Source organism: Oryx dammah, unplaced genomic scaffold (assembly GCF_014754425.2).
Source record: "Oryx dammah isolate SB20612 unplaced genomic scaffold, SCBI_Odam_1.1 HiC_scaffold_6, whole genome shotgun sequence".
Lineage (NCBI taxonomy): Eukaryota > Metazoa > Chordata > Mammalia > Artiodactyla > Bovidae > Oryx > Oryx dammah.
The window spans coordinates 31,171,239-31,189,765 of NW_024070190.1; the positions used below are offsets into that span (position 1 = coordinate 31,171,239).

The 18,527-nt window shown below is 38.5% G+C and overlaps 1 protein-coding gene across 4 annotated transcripts in view; it reads left to right on the forward strand.

Moving 5' to 3' along the window:
• The first annotated feature begins 9,927 nt into the window (after positions 1–9,927).
• The window catches only part of MICU1 (mitochondrial calcium uptake 1), a 224,317-nt gene continuing 215,717 nt past the window's right edge, over positions 9,928–18,527 (forward strand). For all 4 annotated transcript variants that reach the window (XM_040242494.1, XM_040242495.1, XM_040242496.1 and 1 more), the window contains exon 1: positions 9,928–10,121. The gene's annotated coding sequence lies outside the window, so the exon portion shown is untranslated. The remainder of the gene's footprint in view (positions 10,122–18,527) is intronic.

Genomic DNA, 18,527 nt, shown 5'->3' on the forward strand with positions numbered 1-18,527 from the left:
AAAATTTGACTCACAGCTCCACTTTTAGGAATCTATCTATACCATAGATTACCCATATATTGGCAAAATGATGTATATTCAAGCTTATTCATAGCAGATTATTTTTAAGAACAAGAATTAGAAACAGTCTGACTAAACAACCAGGTGACTAATGAAATAAAGCCATGTCTATACAATGTAATATGACATGTTGCTGCTGCTGCTGCTGCTAAGTCGCTTCAGTCGTGTCCGACTCTGTGCGACCCCATAAACAGCAGCCCACCAGGCTCCTCCATCCCTGGGATTCTCCAGGCAAGAGTACTGGAGTGGGTTGCCATTTCCTTCTCCAATGCATGAAAGTGAAAAGTGAAAATGAAGTCGCTCAGTTGTGTCTGACCCTCAGCGACCCCATGGACTGCAGCCTACTAGGCTCCTCCATCCATGGGCTTTTCCAGGCAAGAGTACTGGAGTGGGTTGCCATTGCCTTCTATATAAAATTAAGGAGACCCTTTATATAATGATATAAGAAGATCTTCTGTGTGTTTGTGTATACGTGTGTGTGCATGTATCTGTACATGAATGAAGGATGTATAAAAACCCATGTCATTTGTTGCCCATGAGTAGATCTGGGTATCTCAGGGACAGGTAGAAGGGAGATTATTCATGTTGTATACCATTGTACTTTCTGATTTTTAAGCCATGTGAATGTGTTACATAATGATTAGAAGCAATTTTTGCTAGTTGAATTATTTGATTGTTATACTACTTGTAAAAAAACTATACATGCATAGCTTTGATAAACTAACAATTAAATTAAAAAAAAATTTTGTAGCCCTGATGTTTAGCATATGGAATCCTAATACCCTGACTAGGGATTGAACCTGCACCCTCTGAAGAGGAAGTGTGGAGTCTTAACCACTAGACTGCCAGGGAAGGCCCTAAAAATTAAGGTTAAAAAAGATTTATGTGTTAAATATGAAATAAAAGAACTGTGCAAAATGATTACGATTTCCTAAAACATTGTATACCATACAGATAGATACATTGACAGAAGCAAAGAAAAAAGTCTAGAAGATATAAAATCATAAAAGTCATTATCTTTGTGGGTAACATTAGAGAGAACCCACTGTGTATTGAGAATCCACTTCTCAATTCAAACAATTGAATTGTGAACACTTTCAAATTGAGAACAATTCAAGCAGTTGAGAAGTGTATGGCATGCATTTTATCTCATACACTTTTCAACTGTTTGAATTTAAGGGCATGCATACACTTGTAATTAGAAAGTAATGTTTAAGAATTATGAGACAAATTAAAATTAGAAAAAAGGAAAAGACCCTCCAACTTGACAGTTATTTAGAGGAATCTTGATGATGCTTATAGGAAGTAGAAAAATTAATTTTCTAAAATAATTTTAGGAAGACTGGAATGTATGCTAATTTCCCCACCTTGTTTAACCTTAATCCATCTAAACAGCTGTCTCAGTTAGTTAATTTCTTACAATATCTAGAATCAAATTTTAGTTGCAAATATAAAAAGTTCCTGCAACTGGGATTAGGAATTGTTTGAGAGGGGCTGGGATGTGGCCTTGCCAGATGTATCTAGGTCTGAACTTCCGGGGACCCCCTGACTTGCTCTTAACATTAGAGACTGTTGTGTTGTTTAGTTGCTAAACACGGGGTCGCAAAGAGTCGGACACGACTGAGCAACTGAACTGAACTAAACTTAGTCACTAAGGTGTGTCCAGTTCTGCAACCCCATAGACAGTAGCCCGCCAGGCTCCTCCTATTCATGGGATTTCCCAGGCAAGAATACTGGAGTGGGTTCTCACTGCCTTCTCCAGGGGATCTTACCGACCCAGGGATTGAACCCACATTTCCTGCACTGCCAGGCGAATTCTTTACCACTAAGCCACCAGGGAAGCCCAGTGTTAGAAATTATCTAGTCCTTAAAGGTACTCGTTGAGAAATTATATTGTACTGAGCTTGGGGAAAGCAAAGGTCATGCTGTTCAATCTATTTTTCTGTATTCCCTGTCTTAAAATGGAATGATACAGAGATTACCATGGCTCTCCATAAAGATGCCATGAAATTCATGAAGAGGTTCATATTTTTAAAGAAATTTTTCTCTTTTTGGCTTTTACTCATCTGTATCAACCATTATGCTGTCACCTTAAATTTATACAATGATGTATGTCAATTATATCTCAATAAAATTAGGGGGGGGAATTCTTATAGTAACTCATGTGAGAGATAAAAGTGGCCTGAACAAGCTCAGTCAGTTGGGGTGGAGAAGAAGGTGCATTTTTTGATAAGCATTTAGATTTTAAATTATCTTCTAGATAAGTGCTCATTTGCCCAAAGATATAATGAAGATGACTTGAGTGAACAGATAGATAATGGTACTATCGACTGAAATATCAAATGAGAGAACAGGAGGAGGTATTTGAAATAAGAGGATGAACTTTGTTTTGGATATATTGAATTTGGTTGGCTGAGGCCAGCCATGGGGCCATTGTTTGAAGTGGACGAAGTCTCTCATGTGTGACAGAATGAACAGGTCTGGGGTTGGAAGGTCACTGGAGGCTCAAATCTAAACTTTGGTGGTTGAGTGATCCTGAACATAACCTCTGTCACTGCATTTACTATGGCATTGTGAAAGTCCCCTTGACTACATTTGTCTCTTTCCCTAGTATTTGTGCTGTCAAATACTGTCATTTAACAACATGTGGCTATTTAATTCTTGAAATGTGGCCAAATCCAAATTGAGATGTGTGGGGAAGGGAGGAGGGATAAATTAGGGGTTTGGGATTAACATACACACACTACTATATACAAAATAGATAAACAAGAAGAATCAACTATATAGCACAGGAAGCTATACTCAATATTTTGTAATAACCTATAATGGATAAAAATCTGAAAAAAGAATATCCATGTGTATGGATGGATATGTATAACTGAATCACTTTGCTGTACACCTGAAACTAAAACAACATTGTAAATCAACTATACTTCAACTTTTAAAAAAATCCATGGGGAATTCCCTAGCAATCTATTGGTGAGAACCTGGCACTTTTAGTGCCGTGGCCCGGGGTTCAATCTTTGGTCAGGGAACTAAGATTCCCACAAGCCAAGCAGTGAGACCAAAAAAAAAAAAAAGTCCAAATTGAGATGTGCTGTAAATATAAAACTCACATTGATTTTGAAGATATGTTATCAAACATAAAAACCTAAGATATCTCATTAATAATATTTTATGTTGGTTAATTGTTGAAGTGATATTTTGGATACGTTGGGCTCAATAAAAATATATCATTCAAAAAAATTTTTTAAAGGGTATTGCTTTTTGTCTTTCATAAAGTCAGTTGCTTTCCTTCTTTTGATAGTATATAATTAAAATTATAAAAGATAATTACCATCTGACTAGTAAGAATAGTAGAAATAAAAGAACTAAACAAAGGTTCTGGCAACCCACTCCAGGGTTCTTGCCTGGAGAATACCAGGGACGGGGGAGCCTGGTGGGCTGCCGTCTATGGGGTCGCACAGAGTCGGACACAACTGAAGCGACTTGGCAGTAGCAGTAAACAAAGGTTCATGATGAATGAACCCATTCTGGCCCATTTTGGGATAAAGCCTAAGAGAGGCAAAGTGGAGAACACTTAAAGTTTTTTTTTTTTTAAACATATAGAAAAATTGCAAGAATAGGACAGAGAATTTCTGAATATTATTTATTCAAGTTCAACAACTTTTTTTTGCCACATTTGCATTCTCTGTCTCCAACCATTTGAGAATAGATTCCATGTACTATGAAAAATAACTTACTTTATATAATCACCACACAATTATCAAATGTGGGAGCTACTTTTTTCTAATCTGTGGTCCATATTCCAACTTTGTCAACTATTTCAATTAATCTTTAATAGTATTTCCCCTGCTCTGGTACAAGTTACAGTTTCGATCACATGTCGACTTTAGTTGTTAAGTCACCTTGTGTTTGTGTACTAAGTCACTTCAATTGTGTCTGACACTTCTCAGCACTAAGGACTGTAGCCCACCAGGCTCTTCTGTCCAGGGTATTCTCTAGGCAAGAATAATGGAGTTGGTTGCCATGCCCTCCTCCAGGAGATCTTTCTGACCCAGGGATTGAACCCACATCTCTTTACATCTCCTGCATTGCCAGGGGAGTTCTTAACCAGGGAAGTCCCATCAAGTCTCTTTAGTCCCTTTTACTAAATAGTTCCTCCACATTTTTTTCTGGGAGAGGATTCTTTCATGACAGTTATTTAAGAGAATGTTCTTTAATATGGGTTTGGTTGACATTTCCTCACAATTAGATTCAAGTGACATTGTGTCCTTCTCAGAGTATCTCATCTGGAGGCACGCAGTCACTGATTAAAGTGTTGCCTAGTTTTTCCACTGTATAGTTACTTTTCCCCTCTTCTGTTACCTAAACACAAGTCAATATGCCTGGTGCACAGTGAGGCCAAACAATACCAAAATGTCAGAGTTTGGAACACAGAAAGGTTTATTGAAGGCCATGCAAGGAGATGAGTGGCTCATACCTTAAAAACCCCAAACTCCCCCAAAACTCTCAGCAAAGCCCTTTTCCAGGAAAGATGGGGAAGGGGCGTGGTTAGCTGTTGCAAACTTCTTGGTGTCAGATCCCTTGGTTCTTGGTGTCCAGTCACGGTCAGGTAGTGATACTTCTGTAAACCTGCACCAAACAGGTGGCGCTAGTGGTAAAGAAGCCGCCTGCCAATGGCAGGAGACATAAGAGATACAGGCTTGATCCCTGGGTTGGGAAGATTCCCTGGAGGAAGGCATAGGAACCCACTCCAGTATTCTTGCCTGGGAAATCCTATGGAAAGAGGAGCCTGGTGGGCTACAGTCCATGGGGTTGCAAAGAGCTGGACACAACTGAAGCGACTTAGCATGCATCACCAAACAAATGTTATTCTCTGTTCTGACAAGAAAGGGCCAGATTCCAAGGCACAAACTGTCACCCTTTGAGGTCAGGTCCTGGCTAAGAAGGGGCGGCTCAAAGCAGGTGGCTGTTATAACTGAGGGAGCCAGGCATCTAGGACTCAGCTGGCCCTAAGCCTCCTCAGGCTGCCCACAAGGCAGAGGCAGGACCCACAGACTACACCCCAGGCAGACAGACGATGTCATTACTTCACAGAGGCAGGACTGGGGAGAGGTTCACTGCTGTCTCAAGGCTGGGCCCAGCCCAGTGGGCAGCCTTGGCAAAGTTTGTGGAGCTCTGCAGGACACATCCCCCTAGCCTGTTCCCTGGACCCTGCAGCTTACCCACTGGCCCGAGGCCAGGTAAGCCTGAGCGTCCCAGTGAGAAGGCCAGCATCCACTCTTACCTCATTCTTTGCCTGATGACCACCATTCCACTAACCATTAGCTGAATGGACCACTAACGGTCACTTACTGACAGTTGGTCCTTGGGGGAGGGGCTCACTGTAGTGGCAACCAATGGCTGAGCAGGACTACTAACAGTTGCTCATTGACAGTTGCTCGCTTGAGGAAACGGTCCCCTGTGGTGCTGACCAATGATTGAATAGGACCTCTAACTACCACTCTAAGCATCCTGTGTTAGCGGTTTTGGGGTAACCATTGCCTGGTAATGGGTTGTGTGGTAATGGTGCTCAGCAATGGCCATATGCTAAGGATTGGGCCTGCCCCACTCTATTATACTTCTAAAAAAATAGAAGATCCATGAAGAGATACTTTAAAGATTTGAAAAAAGTACTGCTTCTCATCAAACTTTCCCACTAGGTTTAGAATCCATTGATGATGTTTTCCAAACCAATCTTTTCTATGATAGTTGCAAAATGGTGATTTTCCAACTGCACCACTCTCTACATCTATCAGTGGGCAAGCTCTATAGAGAACAGCTTTTCCTTTTCCGCATCTCTCTCTTATTAGAATACATGAATAAATTCTTATTTTATTCAATGGATCATAATTCATTACTGTTCTTATTTTGATACTCTAGTTATCCCACATTGGCCCGATGAGAGGCCCTTCAAGCAGGCTGCTATTGACATACCCCCATTTTATTTTTTGAGCACTTATTTCTGACACAACAGGATGTTCCAGATCGTCTTGTACCTTCCTGTGCCAGCCCTGAAATCAGCCATTTGTTCAAGAAGCTTTGATTCCTTTTCATGGGGGAAAATATTTAGAAATCAAGATCTGTGCAGGGAGTCTTTAATTTGGAAGTTATTATCAATCATAACATTAAGAGAAATATATATATATTATCAACTTTTATTAATCATATTTATGGCTGAGTTAGCTATTTCTTTTTTTCCCCTCTTTGTGGTAAGAAAGAAGGAAATATTAAGCTTGTTTTTAAAATTTTGTCTTATTTACTCGAATATAATTCTGGCTACAATATTGACAAAGAACACTGACTGTAACAGAAACTATGGATCATAAGTCTCTCAATAGCTCCTCAAACATAACATATCCTCAAAAGAAAACTATGAAGAAAAATTGTATAAGTTTTGAAATACTATAATCTGTGGAATCCTAAAGATGAGCGTAATGGAACACGGGGCAATTCATTGAATTCATTTTAAAGGAATTTAATCAAAGCTCTATAAAACAACACTTTGTCATCAGATTCTTGTTGCAAAAGATGTTTTGCTTCTTACAGTGGTGTCATGTGATGCAAACTGCTGTGGTAATATCTCACATTATTTTTATGTGATAAAGGCAGATGAACTATACAATGTTTGAAATAAGTATGTCAATTTCTATTTTAACTGAATGAAATTAAATATTTACTCTGTCTCTTGATAACAAGGTCTTCAAACAATAACACACTTTTGAAATATTGAAGATGAAATAAAGAGATCATATTTTACGTGTCACACGACTAGCGACAAGCTTTCCAGGTGGCTCAGTGGTAAAGAATCCACCTGCCAAGGCAGGAGACCTAAGAGACACAGGGTCCATCCTTGGATAGGGAAGATCCCCTGGAGGAGGGCCTGGCAACCCGCTCCAGTATTCTTGCCTGGAAAATCCTGTGGACAGAGGAGCCTGGCAGGCTACAGTCCAGGGGGTTGCAAAAGAGTCGAACACGACTGAGCACAGTACTAGCGACAAAGACCAAGTTCATTTTTTGTTGCATGTACTTTGTATTCATTTCCAGACCCATTATTATATGGAAACACTTGGATCACTTAAAAAAAATCCAAATTGTTGAGCACCATCCTGATTCACTTTAACATAATATCTCTTAAGCCAGGAATATGTATTTTTAAAATTTCCCCAGATAATTCTGAGACAGTTGATCATCAAACTCATTTGGGAACCACTGACTGTGGCAAAAATACATTTATACCAGGCTTTAAGTCTTATTATATATACATAAGTTGTCCAAGGGCAGGAACTGTGCTTATAAAATTTTATAAGCCCAGCACCTATTAGGAACCTTGCATGTTGTAGACATTCAATATATGTTTACGAAAAGAATTTTAACTTCAAACTTTATTTGAGTCTTAATTTGTGCAGGGAATATAAACCTACCTTAGTGGTATTATATATCATGTGACAGGAACCATCTTGGATAGCAGGAAGGTAGAAAGACAATATTGGATTGGTGTACCGGTTTCTAATGCAGAACACAGTTGTGTTCAGTTATGACCCTGAATTTTGATAACTTAATCTATGCTCCTGAAAATGGAGAAAGAGTACTCACATTTACAAGGCTGGTCTAGTTTGTAAATTGTCTGTACTGTCTCTTCTGTATTGTCCCTCTTTCCCCTAAATGTGCTGCTTGATGATAGTTTTTGTTTGTTTGTTTGTTTGTTTTTTAAAGTAGCTGACATTTGTATGGTTTAAAACAGACTTCTCCAAGTATGGTTCATGGACTCCTGGGGGTTTCCTGAGTCCTTTCTGATGATCTGTTAGGGCAAGACTTTTTTCCTAATAACAATAAGCTGTAATTTGCCTTGATCACTTTCATCCTCTGAGAGTACCGTGGAGCTTTCCAGTGGCTATTTGATGACTGATATGGAAACAGATTAGGCTTTGCTGGTAGCTCAGCTGGTAAAAAATCCGCCTGCAATGTGGGAGACTCGGGTTCAATTCCTGGGTTGGGAAGATCGCCTGGAAGAGGGCATGGCAACCCACTCCAGTATTCTTGTCTGGAGAATCCCCATGGACAGAGGAGTCTGGCAGGCTACAGCCCATGGGGTTGCAAAGAATCAGACACAACTGACTGACTACGTGTGCACAGACACACTCATGGAAACAGATTAAAGAAGAAAAGAATGAGAATCATCTTATTTCTACAAACCACACATTAAAAAATCAACAGAAAAGTAAAACCATGATGCATGAAAAATAGTTATTATTCTAAAATATCTATTTATGTCAACATACAATGTGCTCTTTTCAATGACTAAAAAATTAACATTTTCAAGTTTTAATTTCTAAAACATGACAAGTATTGATAGTTGTAACACATAAAAGTTGTTGGAGTTCTCAATAATTTTTAAGAGTGTAAAGGGGTCCTGAAACTAAAAAGTTTAAGATCAGTGACTTACGTTTTTACATGACATTTAATAATTACCTGAACAGGTCATTTAGTTTTATATAGACAAATTTAGACTTTTTTTTTTTTTTATCTGGCTGGGCCACATGGCACGTGGCCCCCACTAGGGATCAACCCTCGCTCCTGCAGGAAGACTGGAAGCTGTGAGTCTTAACCACTGGACAGCCAAGGAAGTCCCTAGACAAATTTTGACTAAAACCAGGATTGAATTTTACCAATTCTTAATAACTGATCTTTGTCCAAAATTTATGTATTGATAACTTTCTTTTTCGTATTCTGAGAAACACTTGACCGAGCTACTAGTTAAGATTCCATAAGCCCCCACAGTGTTTTTTGATACTAACCTATGACACAACTTGAAATGCCCATAATCAGCGTGAATATGGATGGGCTGCCTGAGAAGGATACCATGCTAAGTGCCTTCTAGTAAACGGGGATGTCTTTATTAGATTTTTCATTTAACAGATAACAGGCTCTAAATAGAAAGAAATACAGAAAAGGCACATTTTGATAGCTAAGAAGCAAATCAGCCAAGATTCCTAACTCCTGAGGCAAGCGGATCCAGAGGACAGCAGATTGAAGAAAACTGCTTGAGACGTCCTTGGTGATCTTTAGATTAGCTCTGTGTCAGCTCTAGCATTTGCTCATTACCTCGGGGTCTTAGCCTGCAATTGAATAAAAAGTTTTCATCTGCAGGATGGTTGTGAACAAACATTGGGTTGCTTGTAAAGTGCTAGCGCAGTGCCGTGAACACAATAATGTGTCGTTCTTAGGGTTGAGCGGAGGGACAGTCCTCTGAGAAGGAAGGCAGAAAATAGTTGTTCTACTTACTTCACCGAATCCAATGATATTAATAGTTCTATTTGTTGTAGCTTTTTCTATAGCTTTAAGGAAATTTTTGAAGAAACTTTTCTTTAAAACTTCTCTCACTTCATCATCAAAATACTGTCATTCTGTTTCCACAGCAGAAGAGGGGACCCCTCTCCATACACTAAAAGAAGCGGTGAGGAGGTTTCTTAAGTTGAAAAAACACTTCAAAATCAGGAAATAGGCAAATTTTATCAGATGCCTAAATCTAAACGCAGCTCGACAATAATTTCCAACTCACTGTGGTCCAATTCTCTTTTCACTGACTCCTTTTTGCTTAGCCAACACGAAAAAGGTATTAACGAGGTGGCAACAGGCACAATAAATCTCTTTTTTAACAGATTCCTATACTCCTTGTGTGTCGGGGAGTGAGGGCGATAGAGGTAGAATGCGCAGAGAAAAAACCAGAGAGCGTCTCGGTGATAACGTACCTTCGCAGCTAAATACTGAGGCGGGCGGAGCCGACGCCGGGGCGGGGTCCGGGCGGGGCGGGTTGCTTCCGGGCCTCTCCCCACCCCTTTTCCTCCGTGCTCCTCCCACACGTATTTCACCACGATCCCGAAAGGCCCAGCGACTAGGAGAGTCACGTGAGGGTGGGTGGTGGAAGTGGAGGCTTGTCTTGGCTGTTTCTTCGTCTCTATGGTTTTCAGAGGTGGGCGGCTTTGACGGAGAAGCAACTGCAGCTCAGGCGTGGACGGGTGAGTCCTGGGACAGTGAAGGTTTGAGGAGACAGCCTTTTAGGGAAGACGAAAGGAAGGGGGATGCGAAACAGCATTAGAGACCAGACCTCTGGGGCCAGCCGTTTGTCTGCTCTGGGGTCAGGCGACTTCTCTGGTCTAGCGGGACAGCTGTCTCCCCCTGATGTGTCCAGACTGGGGCTTGAGACCAGTCCTTAGTCCTGCCTGCTTCGCTTCCTCAGCTTTCCTTCACTTCACCCAGTCCCTTCTGCCTGTCCCGGGAGAACTTCTACTTCCGAGTTCCCAGCGGCAGGGTTCAGTTGAGCGCCGACGTCCCTCTTCTCACAGGCGACCAGGGACCATCCTTAGCATCTGGGGATGTGGTTGGAAGTGGGTGGGGAGTTTATAGTTAGGTCTCTGATGCGGGGAAGTTTTAATCACTGAAATGACAAAAGTGGAAAAATAAATGGGGGACCTGAGGGGACAAAACAAAATGCAGGTTTCCTGAACCGTTCAGTTTTTATCTTTCCCAGTGTCTTACCCATTCTCAAGTTTCCTTCTCACTATCCTATCCTGACCCACAATACGATGTTTTGAGAATGAGCCGGGCGTTATTGACTCAGTGTGAAAATGTTGGAAGGAGAGCTTAAACCGTATTTTATGAGTTCCTCCCTGTGTAGTATTATGGTTTCTTTATCTTCTCTTTCAGATGCCTAAAAAGTATTGTAGATATTTGCAAGTATATGTAGAATAACCAGTTTATAGTAAGGACTAGAGTAAAATATTCTCTTTGTGGTACTTGGAAAGACATATTTACTTTCTGTTTTATAAGTAGATAATGTCTGTGAATTTGGAGGCAGTTTCTCAGGTATACCTTTGTTTATGGTAAAATATTCCTTTGAGTCACAGGTGAATGTGATCTATCTAGCAGGAGAAAGGAATGAAACAGTTTGTTGGAGAGTTTAGGTTTCATTAAATGATATGACAAATTAATAAAATGTCAGCATCTTGAGACTTAGGTGTTGGCCAGGTTGACTGTCCCATTATCCTCTTGGCGTTGCCTAAGGTATTGAGCTTCTTAAATATTGTCTTATCCTAAAACCTTTTTAGAACTCACTCCCTTGTTTGTGAAAACGTGGCTGTGGCTTCCAGCTGCTCTCAGTGTCCTTTTAGTAGCTCAGTGTGGGACTCTTTGAGACCCAATGGACTGTGTAGCTCACCAGGCTCTTATGTCCATAGGATTTTCCAGGCCAGATTACTGGAGGGAGTTGCCATTTCCTTCTCCAGGGGATCTTCCAGACCCAGGTATCTAACTTGTGTCTCCTGGATTGCTGGAGGATTCTTTACCGCTGAACCACATAGGAAGCCCTCAGTGACCTTACTGAAGGTTATGACACAAAGTAATGCTAACAAAAAGTAAAGATTCAGGGATTGGTTGTGTACCTGGGGAGGAAAGGAAAATGACAGAAACTAATGAGCAAGAGAACAAAAGAGAGTTTTGCTATCTTCGTTTATAATCTAGAGAACATTTACTATGTTGCATAGACTTTGCATTCCCAAGAGGTGACTCTTGAGACTGACTTTTCTGTGTTTAATAATGGTATGTAATTTATCCTATAATGGAGTATTATGTAAAATAATAACTGAAAGACTTAATTGACCCTTCAGATTTTATATTATTCAGAAATATAGGACTGAGTAATTGACAAAGTTATTACACCTAATTTGGCCACTTTTTCCCTCTTGACCAATTTTTACAATGACTGCAACACTTGCTAAATGTTTACCAGTTTTTTCCACATGGAGTAGAGTTTTTTGTTTGGCCACATTGTGTGGCACGTGGGATCTTAGGTCCCCAGCCAGGCATGGAACCCACGCCCCTTCCATTGGAAGCATGGAGTCTTAACCACTGGACTTCCAGGGAGGTCCCTTGAGTATAATTTTTTTAAATATTTCCTTTAAAAGAGAACTAACTTTTAAAAAAGTTTACTCACAACTTTTTTTTCCCCCCACCAGAAAGGAAAATTGCTTGATTTTATGCTAAGGGAAAAAGTTGATTCTTTTTAAGTAGATTTTTACTCACTTAAGTAAATTCGGAGAAAATTACTAATGCTTTTTAAGACATTAAATATTGCTATCTCAGAATAATTGAGAAGAAAGTACAGGGGTAGTATTTTTAAATATTTTATATTTCCTATTATAAAAGTCATATATGTTTGTTTTTGAAAAATAGAAGCATAATAAGAAATATAACACTGAAACTTGAAATCCTAATTTATCTTTTCCCATGCCAACAGGTAACCACTACTTCCTCTTGCTTTGGGTTGAGCATCAGTGTGGAAAAGTTGAGTTTGGGGTCAGACTCCCTGGGACAGATGGCATTGATAGCACTGGGGTTACATCCTACAACCTCAGAAACTCCAGAAGAGAGATAACTTCCCTTTTTCTGATTCTATTATAATAGAATTCTGTTACAATAGCAAACTACTCTGTGGCCTTACTTGGGTCATTGCCCATCCTAGAGACAATCTCTGTGACCAGACAGATGGAATGCCGTGGGTGGTCAGAATTGGATCTTCTTCCCACTGTGGAGTAGGATGGAAGGAGATACAGTTTAAAATCACATGAATTAAGGGTAGGTGACATATAGTTCCCAAAGGAAAATTGAAGCGTCATTTCCTGGAGAAGGGAGAAAGATTGCTGAGCAGGTAGTAATTGCAGATGTTCACTAAAATAATTTTGCTACTGCTAAGTTGCTTCAGTTGTGTCAGACTCTTTGCGACCCCATAGACGGCAGCCCACCAGGCTCTCCCATCCCTGGGATTCTCCAGGCAAGAACACTGGAGTGGGTTGCCATTTCCTTCTCCAATGAGTGAAAGTGAAAAGTGAAAGTGAAGTCGCTCAGTTGTGTCCAACTCTGTGCGACCCCATAGACAGCAGCCCACCAGGCTCCCCCGTCCATAGGATTTTTAGGCAAGAGTACTGGAGTAGGGTGTCATTGCCTTCTGCAAAAATAATTTTACATGTATTTTTAAAAATTAACTGCTTTCCTTTCCTGATATAAATTATTTTTTACACTTTGCATGTTGATTTTTCCTTTTTAAAATGTCTACTATTAATTTATAGAACTTGAAATTTGAACTCTTTGAGTGCACCTGTTTGTATTGTTATTACATGTAGAAGTACCCATGCTCTGGAGTACTCAGATTTTCCAACTTTAAATATATTGTATATTTGGCCAATTTGTTAAAATTGAATATTGGTAAGTATTTTTTGTTGTGTGTGAACTTGATTATATAAACTGCAGTTTATAAATAGTAAAAAAATGTTTTAAATATTTAAGTATATGTAGTAAATATGATTACATACTTGATTCTTTAATTACTTCATGTTCAAAATTCTCTATAGAAACTATTTAATTTTGAGCCTTGTTTAAAAAATAAATAATAATTGTCACTAATTGCTGTTACTGAGTGTTAGCTTTAAAACTATAGTTAACATTATTGTCTTGTTTTGTATCTTTATGGATTATTCTGATGATTCATTATATTTTAAGAGAAAATATAATTGATGCAACATCTTGTTTACTCCACTTTCTTGTTTTCATTTAGAAGATGTTAGTAGCTCAATTCAGTGGTCATTTGAGCTTTACTTGCTAACACTGGTGGCACAGGCTTTAGCTGAGGCAGGCAGGTCTCCATTCTAAAACTCAACTCCCTCTCTTCTTGATGTTGAGCAAGTTACTTAATCTCTCAGAATTTGAGTTTATTGCAAATGAAAATAGTAATATATCATAGGGATTTTTTGAAGATTAATTAATATATGCCAAGTGCCTGGGATTAAGCAGATTCTCATAAATGTGATTGTTGTGTTTTTAAATTATTTATTTATTTGGCTGCTCCAGGTCTCGGCTGTGGCACATGGGACCTTTTTTAGTTGTGGCACATGGAATTTTAGTTGCAGCATGTGGGAACCAGTTCCCTGATGCGGGACCAAACTCGGGCCCCCTGCATCGGGATCACAGAGTCTAGGCTGCTGAACCACCAGGGAAGTCCCTAAATGTGATTGTTAACAGTGACAATAACAAAAAATAATGTCTAAAAAGAATTTATTTTCCCAACTTGAGACTGTTTAGCCCAGAGAGTTTATATAGATGTTGGAGGAATTAATGAAGTTCTTTATTCAGTTTGCCTAGATTTTAGCGGGTTTTAAATTCCATGTTGCATATATAGCAATAAACTAGAAAACTTCGTTTAAGCTACACAATTATTAGCAGACTGCCCAATTTGTAAAGATTGCTTAGGCTTACACAGCTTCATATCAAAAAAATCCAAAAACAACCCAACTGAAAAATGAGCATACTTAAATAGACATTTCTCTGAAGAAGATGCACAGATGGCCAACAGGCACAGGAAAAAATGCTCAGTGTCACAAACTGTTAGAGAAATGCAAATCAAAACTACAACGAGGCATCACCTCACACCGGTCAGAATGGCCGTCATTAAAAAGTTCAGGGAGTTACCTGGTGGTCCAATGATTAGGACTCGGCCCTTTTACTGTTATGGGCCCAAGTTCAATCCCTGGTTGGGGAACTAAGATCCTGCAAACTATAGGGCATGGCCAAAAAATAAAAAATCTACAAATAATAAATGCTGGAGAGGGTGTGGAGAAAAGGGAACCCTCCTACACTATTGTTGGGGATGTAAATTGATAACAGCCACTGAAGAGAACAAGATGGAGTTTCCTTAAATAACAGAGTAGAACTACCATATGGTTCAGCAGTCCCACTCCTGAATGCACGTCTGGAGAAAACTCTCGATTCAAAAAGATGCATGCACCCCAGTGTTCAGAGCAGCACTGTTTATAATAGCCAAGACATGGAAGCAACCTAAATGTTCACTGATAGATGATGATAGATGAATGGATAGGAAGACGTGGGATGTATGTGTCTTGTGGAATATTTCTCAGCCATAAAAAAGAATGAGATAATGCCATTTGCAGCAACATGGATGGGCCTAGAGTTTATTGTATTAAGTGAAGTAGGACAGGGAAAGACAAGTATCATATGATACCATTTGTATGTGGAATCTAAAAAAAATGATACAGATGAACTTATTTACAAAACAGAAATAGACTCACAGACATAGATAACAAACTTAGAGTTACCAAAGGGGATAGTGAGGTGAGGGGGTGGGAGATAAATTAGGAGTTTGGGATTAACAGATACATACTAAAATATAAAATAGATAAATATCAAGGACCTATATTCAGTATCTTGTAATAACCTATAGTGGGAAAGAATCTTAAAAAATATATTTATGTATAGCTGAATCACTTTGCTGTACACTTGAACCTAACCCAACATTGTAAATCAATTATACTTAAAAAAACACACAAAAATAAAAATTGCTTACTTCAAGTATAAGTGTCAGGATGGGGGAATGTATTGAGTAAATTTTACACAAACTCTGAGCTCAGTAAAGGTCATTAAGAGGAAGATAGCTTGTTCCTTCACTATAGAAGGGGAGCTAGGCATTGAGCACCTTTGGAAGTTCAGAGCAGAATTTATGGTTACTTTAAATAATGGGTTCAAATGATAACAGTGGATTTGTTTTTATTTTAAAGGATAAGTTCAGGATAATACTCCTGCAAAAAAGTAATACTTTGAGAACTTGATATACTGGACACCTGCAGGTGGAAGAGAGAGCAGTTTAGAATGTTACCTGAAAAACTGGAAGAGGCAACTATGGAACTGAACAACTGTGAGAAGTGATTGACATCAAATATCATTAGTGATCTGGGGTTGGGAGTTTAAATACTGCTGCATTGGGCGGAGAGGTGTTGGCCCTATTAATGAGAAAATAATCAGCTAGAGCTGGATTAATTTTTCCCCCCTAAACTAACAGAGTAATCAGTTTTGTTTTTTGCAAATTGTAAAGATTCCTCACCAACAATAATAAATTTAAGATAGGGATACTGAGTATGAGAAAAAGGAAACTTCATGGAAATCTTTAAGAGATAAATCCTTATCATTCATTGAGGCATACAAGTAAGGTTTGCATTTTCCTTCAAAATGATTTTAAGTTTTAAATTGGTCGTTTAAAACTTAAAATGCCTATCTTAATAATCTTGCCTGTTCAGAGTCAGTTATTGATGTCTATTTATAAGCTCTACTTACAGTTCAGATTTTTCATTTTAAAGTTTGTTCATTGCAGTTATTGGATTTAAACCAGCAAGCTAAAGTTTACCTTTTTAAAAACTAAATGTGAAGTTTGTCCACTTAACTAGTAGGATTAAGTGAGCATTCTGTAACATGGCACATGAAGGGCATTAGAATTTAGCTGTAATATAACTTTATCTCTCTACCTTCTCTTCCTGTTCCTTCTCCCATTTTCTAGTCATAGTGAACTACTTTTTGTTCCCCATATGATCTGTGCCTTTTTGTGTCATTATGTCTTTACTTGGGCTGTTTGTTGTACTTAGAATGCCTCTTCACCATCCTACCATCTTCCAACTGGTGAGTTATTATTCCTCTTCAGATTAGATTAATGAGTTGTTCTTCAATTTGTGTATTTCCCTCCACTCTCAGGTGGTTATTTGCCTTGGTGATTCCCATAATATTTATCTTTTTAAAATACTCTCCTTATTTTGTGGAGCAGTTGTATGTATTTTTGTAGAGAATGAGTGATTCTTGATGCCATAAACAAGGCTTATTCACCATCGTCTCCTGAACACTCAACAGAGTACCTATCTAATATACAAGCTCAGAACACGTTCGGTGAATAAATGAGTAATTACAGTATTTTATCTGCTTTAAAAATCAGAGTAGAAGTAGAATATAATTTAATAGATTAAGTCTGCACTCTGTAACCTTTATCAGACTGATGCATTTAGAGAATTTACTTGGACATTCCTAGAAAATTCTATCTACACGTTCTGCCACATATCAGTTATTTTCTCTTCCTAATATGTGTCTAAGCACTAGAAAGAGAGAAATAAAACATATTCCACTCATTAAGGAGCTCACAGTCTAGTTGTGGAGACAAACAGATGACTTATAATTAAATTTTATGATAATTAAAATTAAAAATCAGTTTATTAGTTTTACTAGAGATGTTTCATATGCTTAGTAGCCACAAATAACTAGTGCCTACTGTATTGAACAGTGCCGATATGAAACATTTCTTTCATCCTGACATATTCTATTTGACAGAACTGTTGTGAATACTATAAATACACTTAAATCTACATTTTCTAGTTTCAGATGATAGTTCATTTTCATTTCAATCATGTTCTTGTTCAAATAAAACTTTCATCTAGATTTGAAAATTGTGTTTTTAAAAATGATTAAGTAGATTCTGTTGAAATCTGTTTCAAATAAAGCAGCATTACTAATTTTCTTAGGCCTTTAGTTTATGATAGCATTTGAATTAAGTAGTTTAATAATTTGATTTTCAACTTAAGGTTGATATCATTTGACTTTCTATCCTAATAATTCCTGAAATGGTAAGGAAGTATAATGGTTAAGAGCAATGGCTTTGGGATCAAATAAGGCAACCAAGAGGATAATTCACATGGGGAGCTGGCAGGACAGTGAATGGGGCATGGAACACGACAGTCAGATTTTTATCAGGCTACTCAGAAGAGCACACAATTAAAACATTTGAATTGTTTATTTCTGGAATTTTGCATTTAATATTCTTGGATCAGTGTTGACCATGGGTAACTGAAACCACAAAGAGCCAAACTGCAAGTAAATGGGGACCTGTGTACTCCGAACAGTTTTGCCTCAGTAGTGAGGTAACTAGCTTTAAACTAAATACTGCTCTGGCCTAGCCTAAAAAATTTAAAAGCAAGACTTGAAACAGTCAAACTCTTTCCAAGTAATTTATTCATGTCCCAGAACCAAGCTCAAGAATAGGTTCAGGAATACAAAAATATCCAGCACCCAAAAAATGTAAAATTCACAGTGTCTGGCATCCAATCAGAAATTACTAGGCATGCAAAGGAGCAGGAAAATATGACTCATAATGAAAAAGAAAAAAATTGAAACAGAAGTGACATGGGTGATAGAATTAGTGGAAAGGGAGGGTAAAACAGTTTTTTATAACTGTATTCCATATGCTTAAAAAACTAGCAGAAAGATTGAATGTGTTAATTAGAAACATGGAAGATACAGATAACATCACCAACTTAATGGATATGAATTTAAGCAAACTCCAAGAGATAATGGAGGGTAGAGGAACCTGGCATGCTTCAGTCCATGGGGTCACAGTCAGACATGACTTAGCAACTGAACAACAACAGAAGCAAAGCTATAGGTGGAAACTACAATGGCTGAGATGAAAGACAGACTTGATGTTATTAATGGCAGGTTAGACCTGGAAGAAGAAAACTTAAGCCAAGGCTTATGAATATACAAAATTA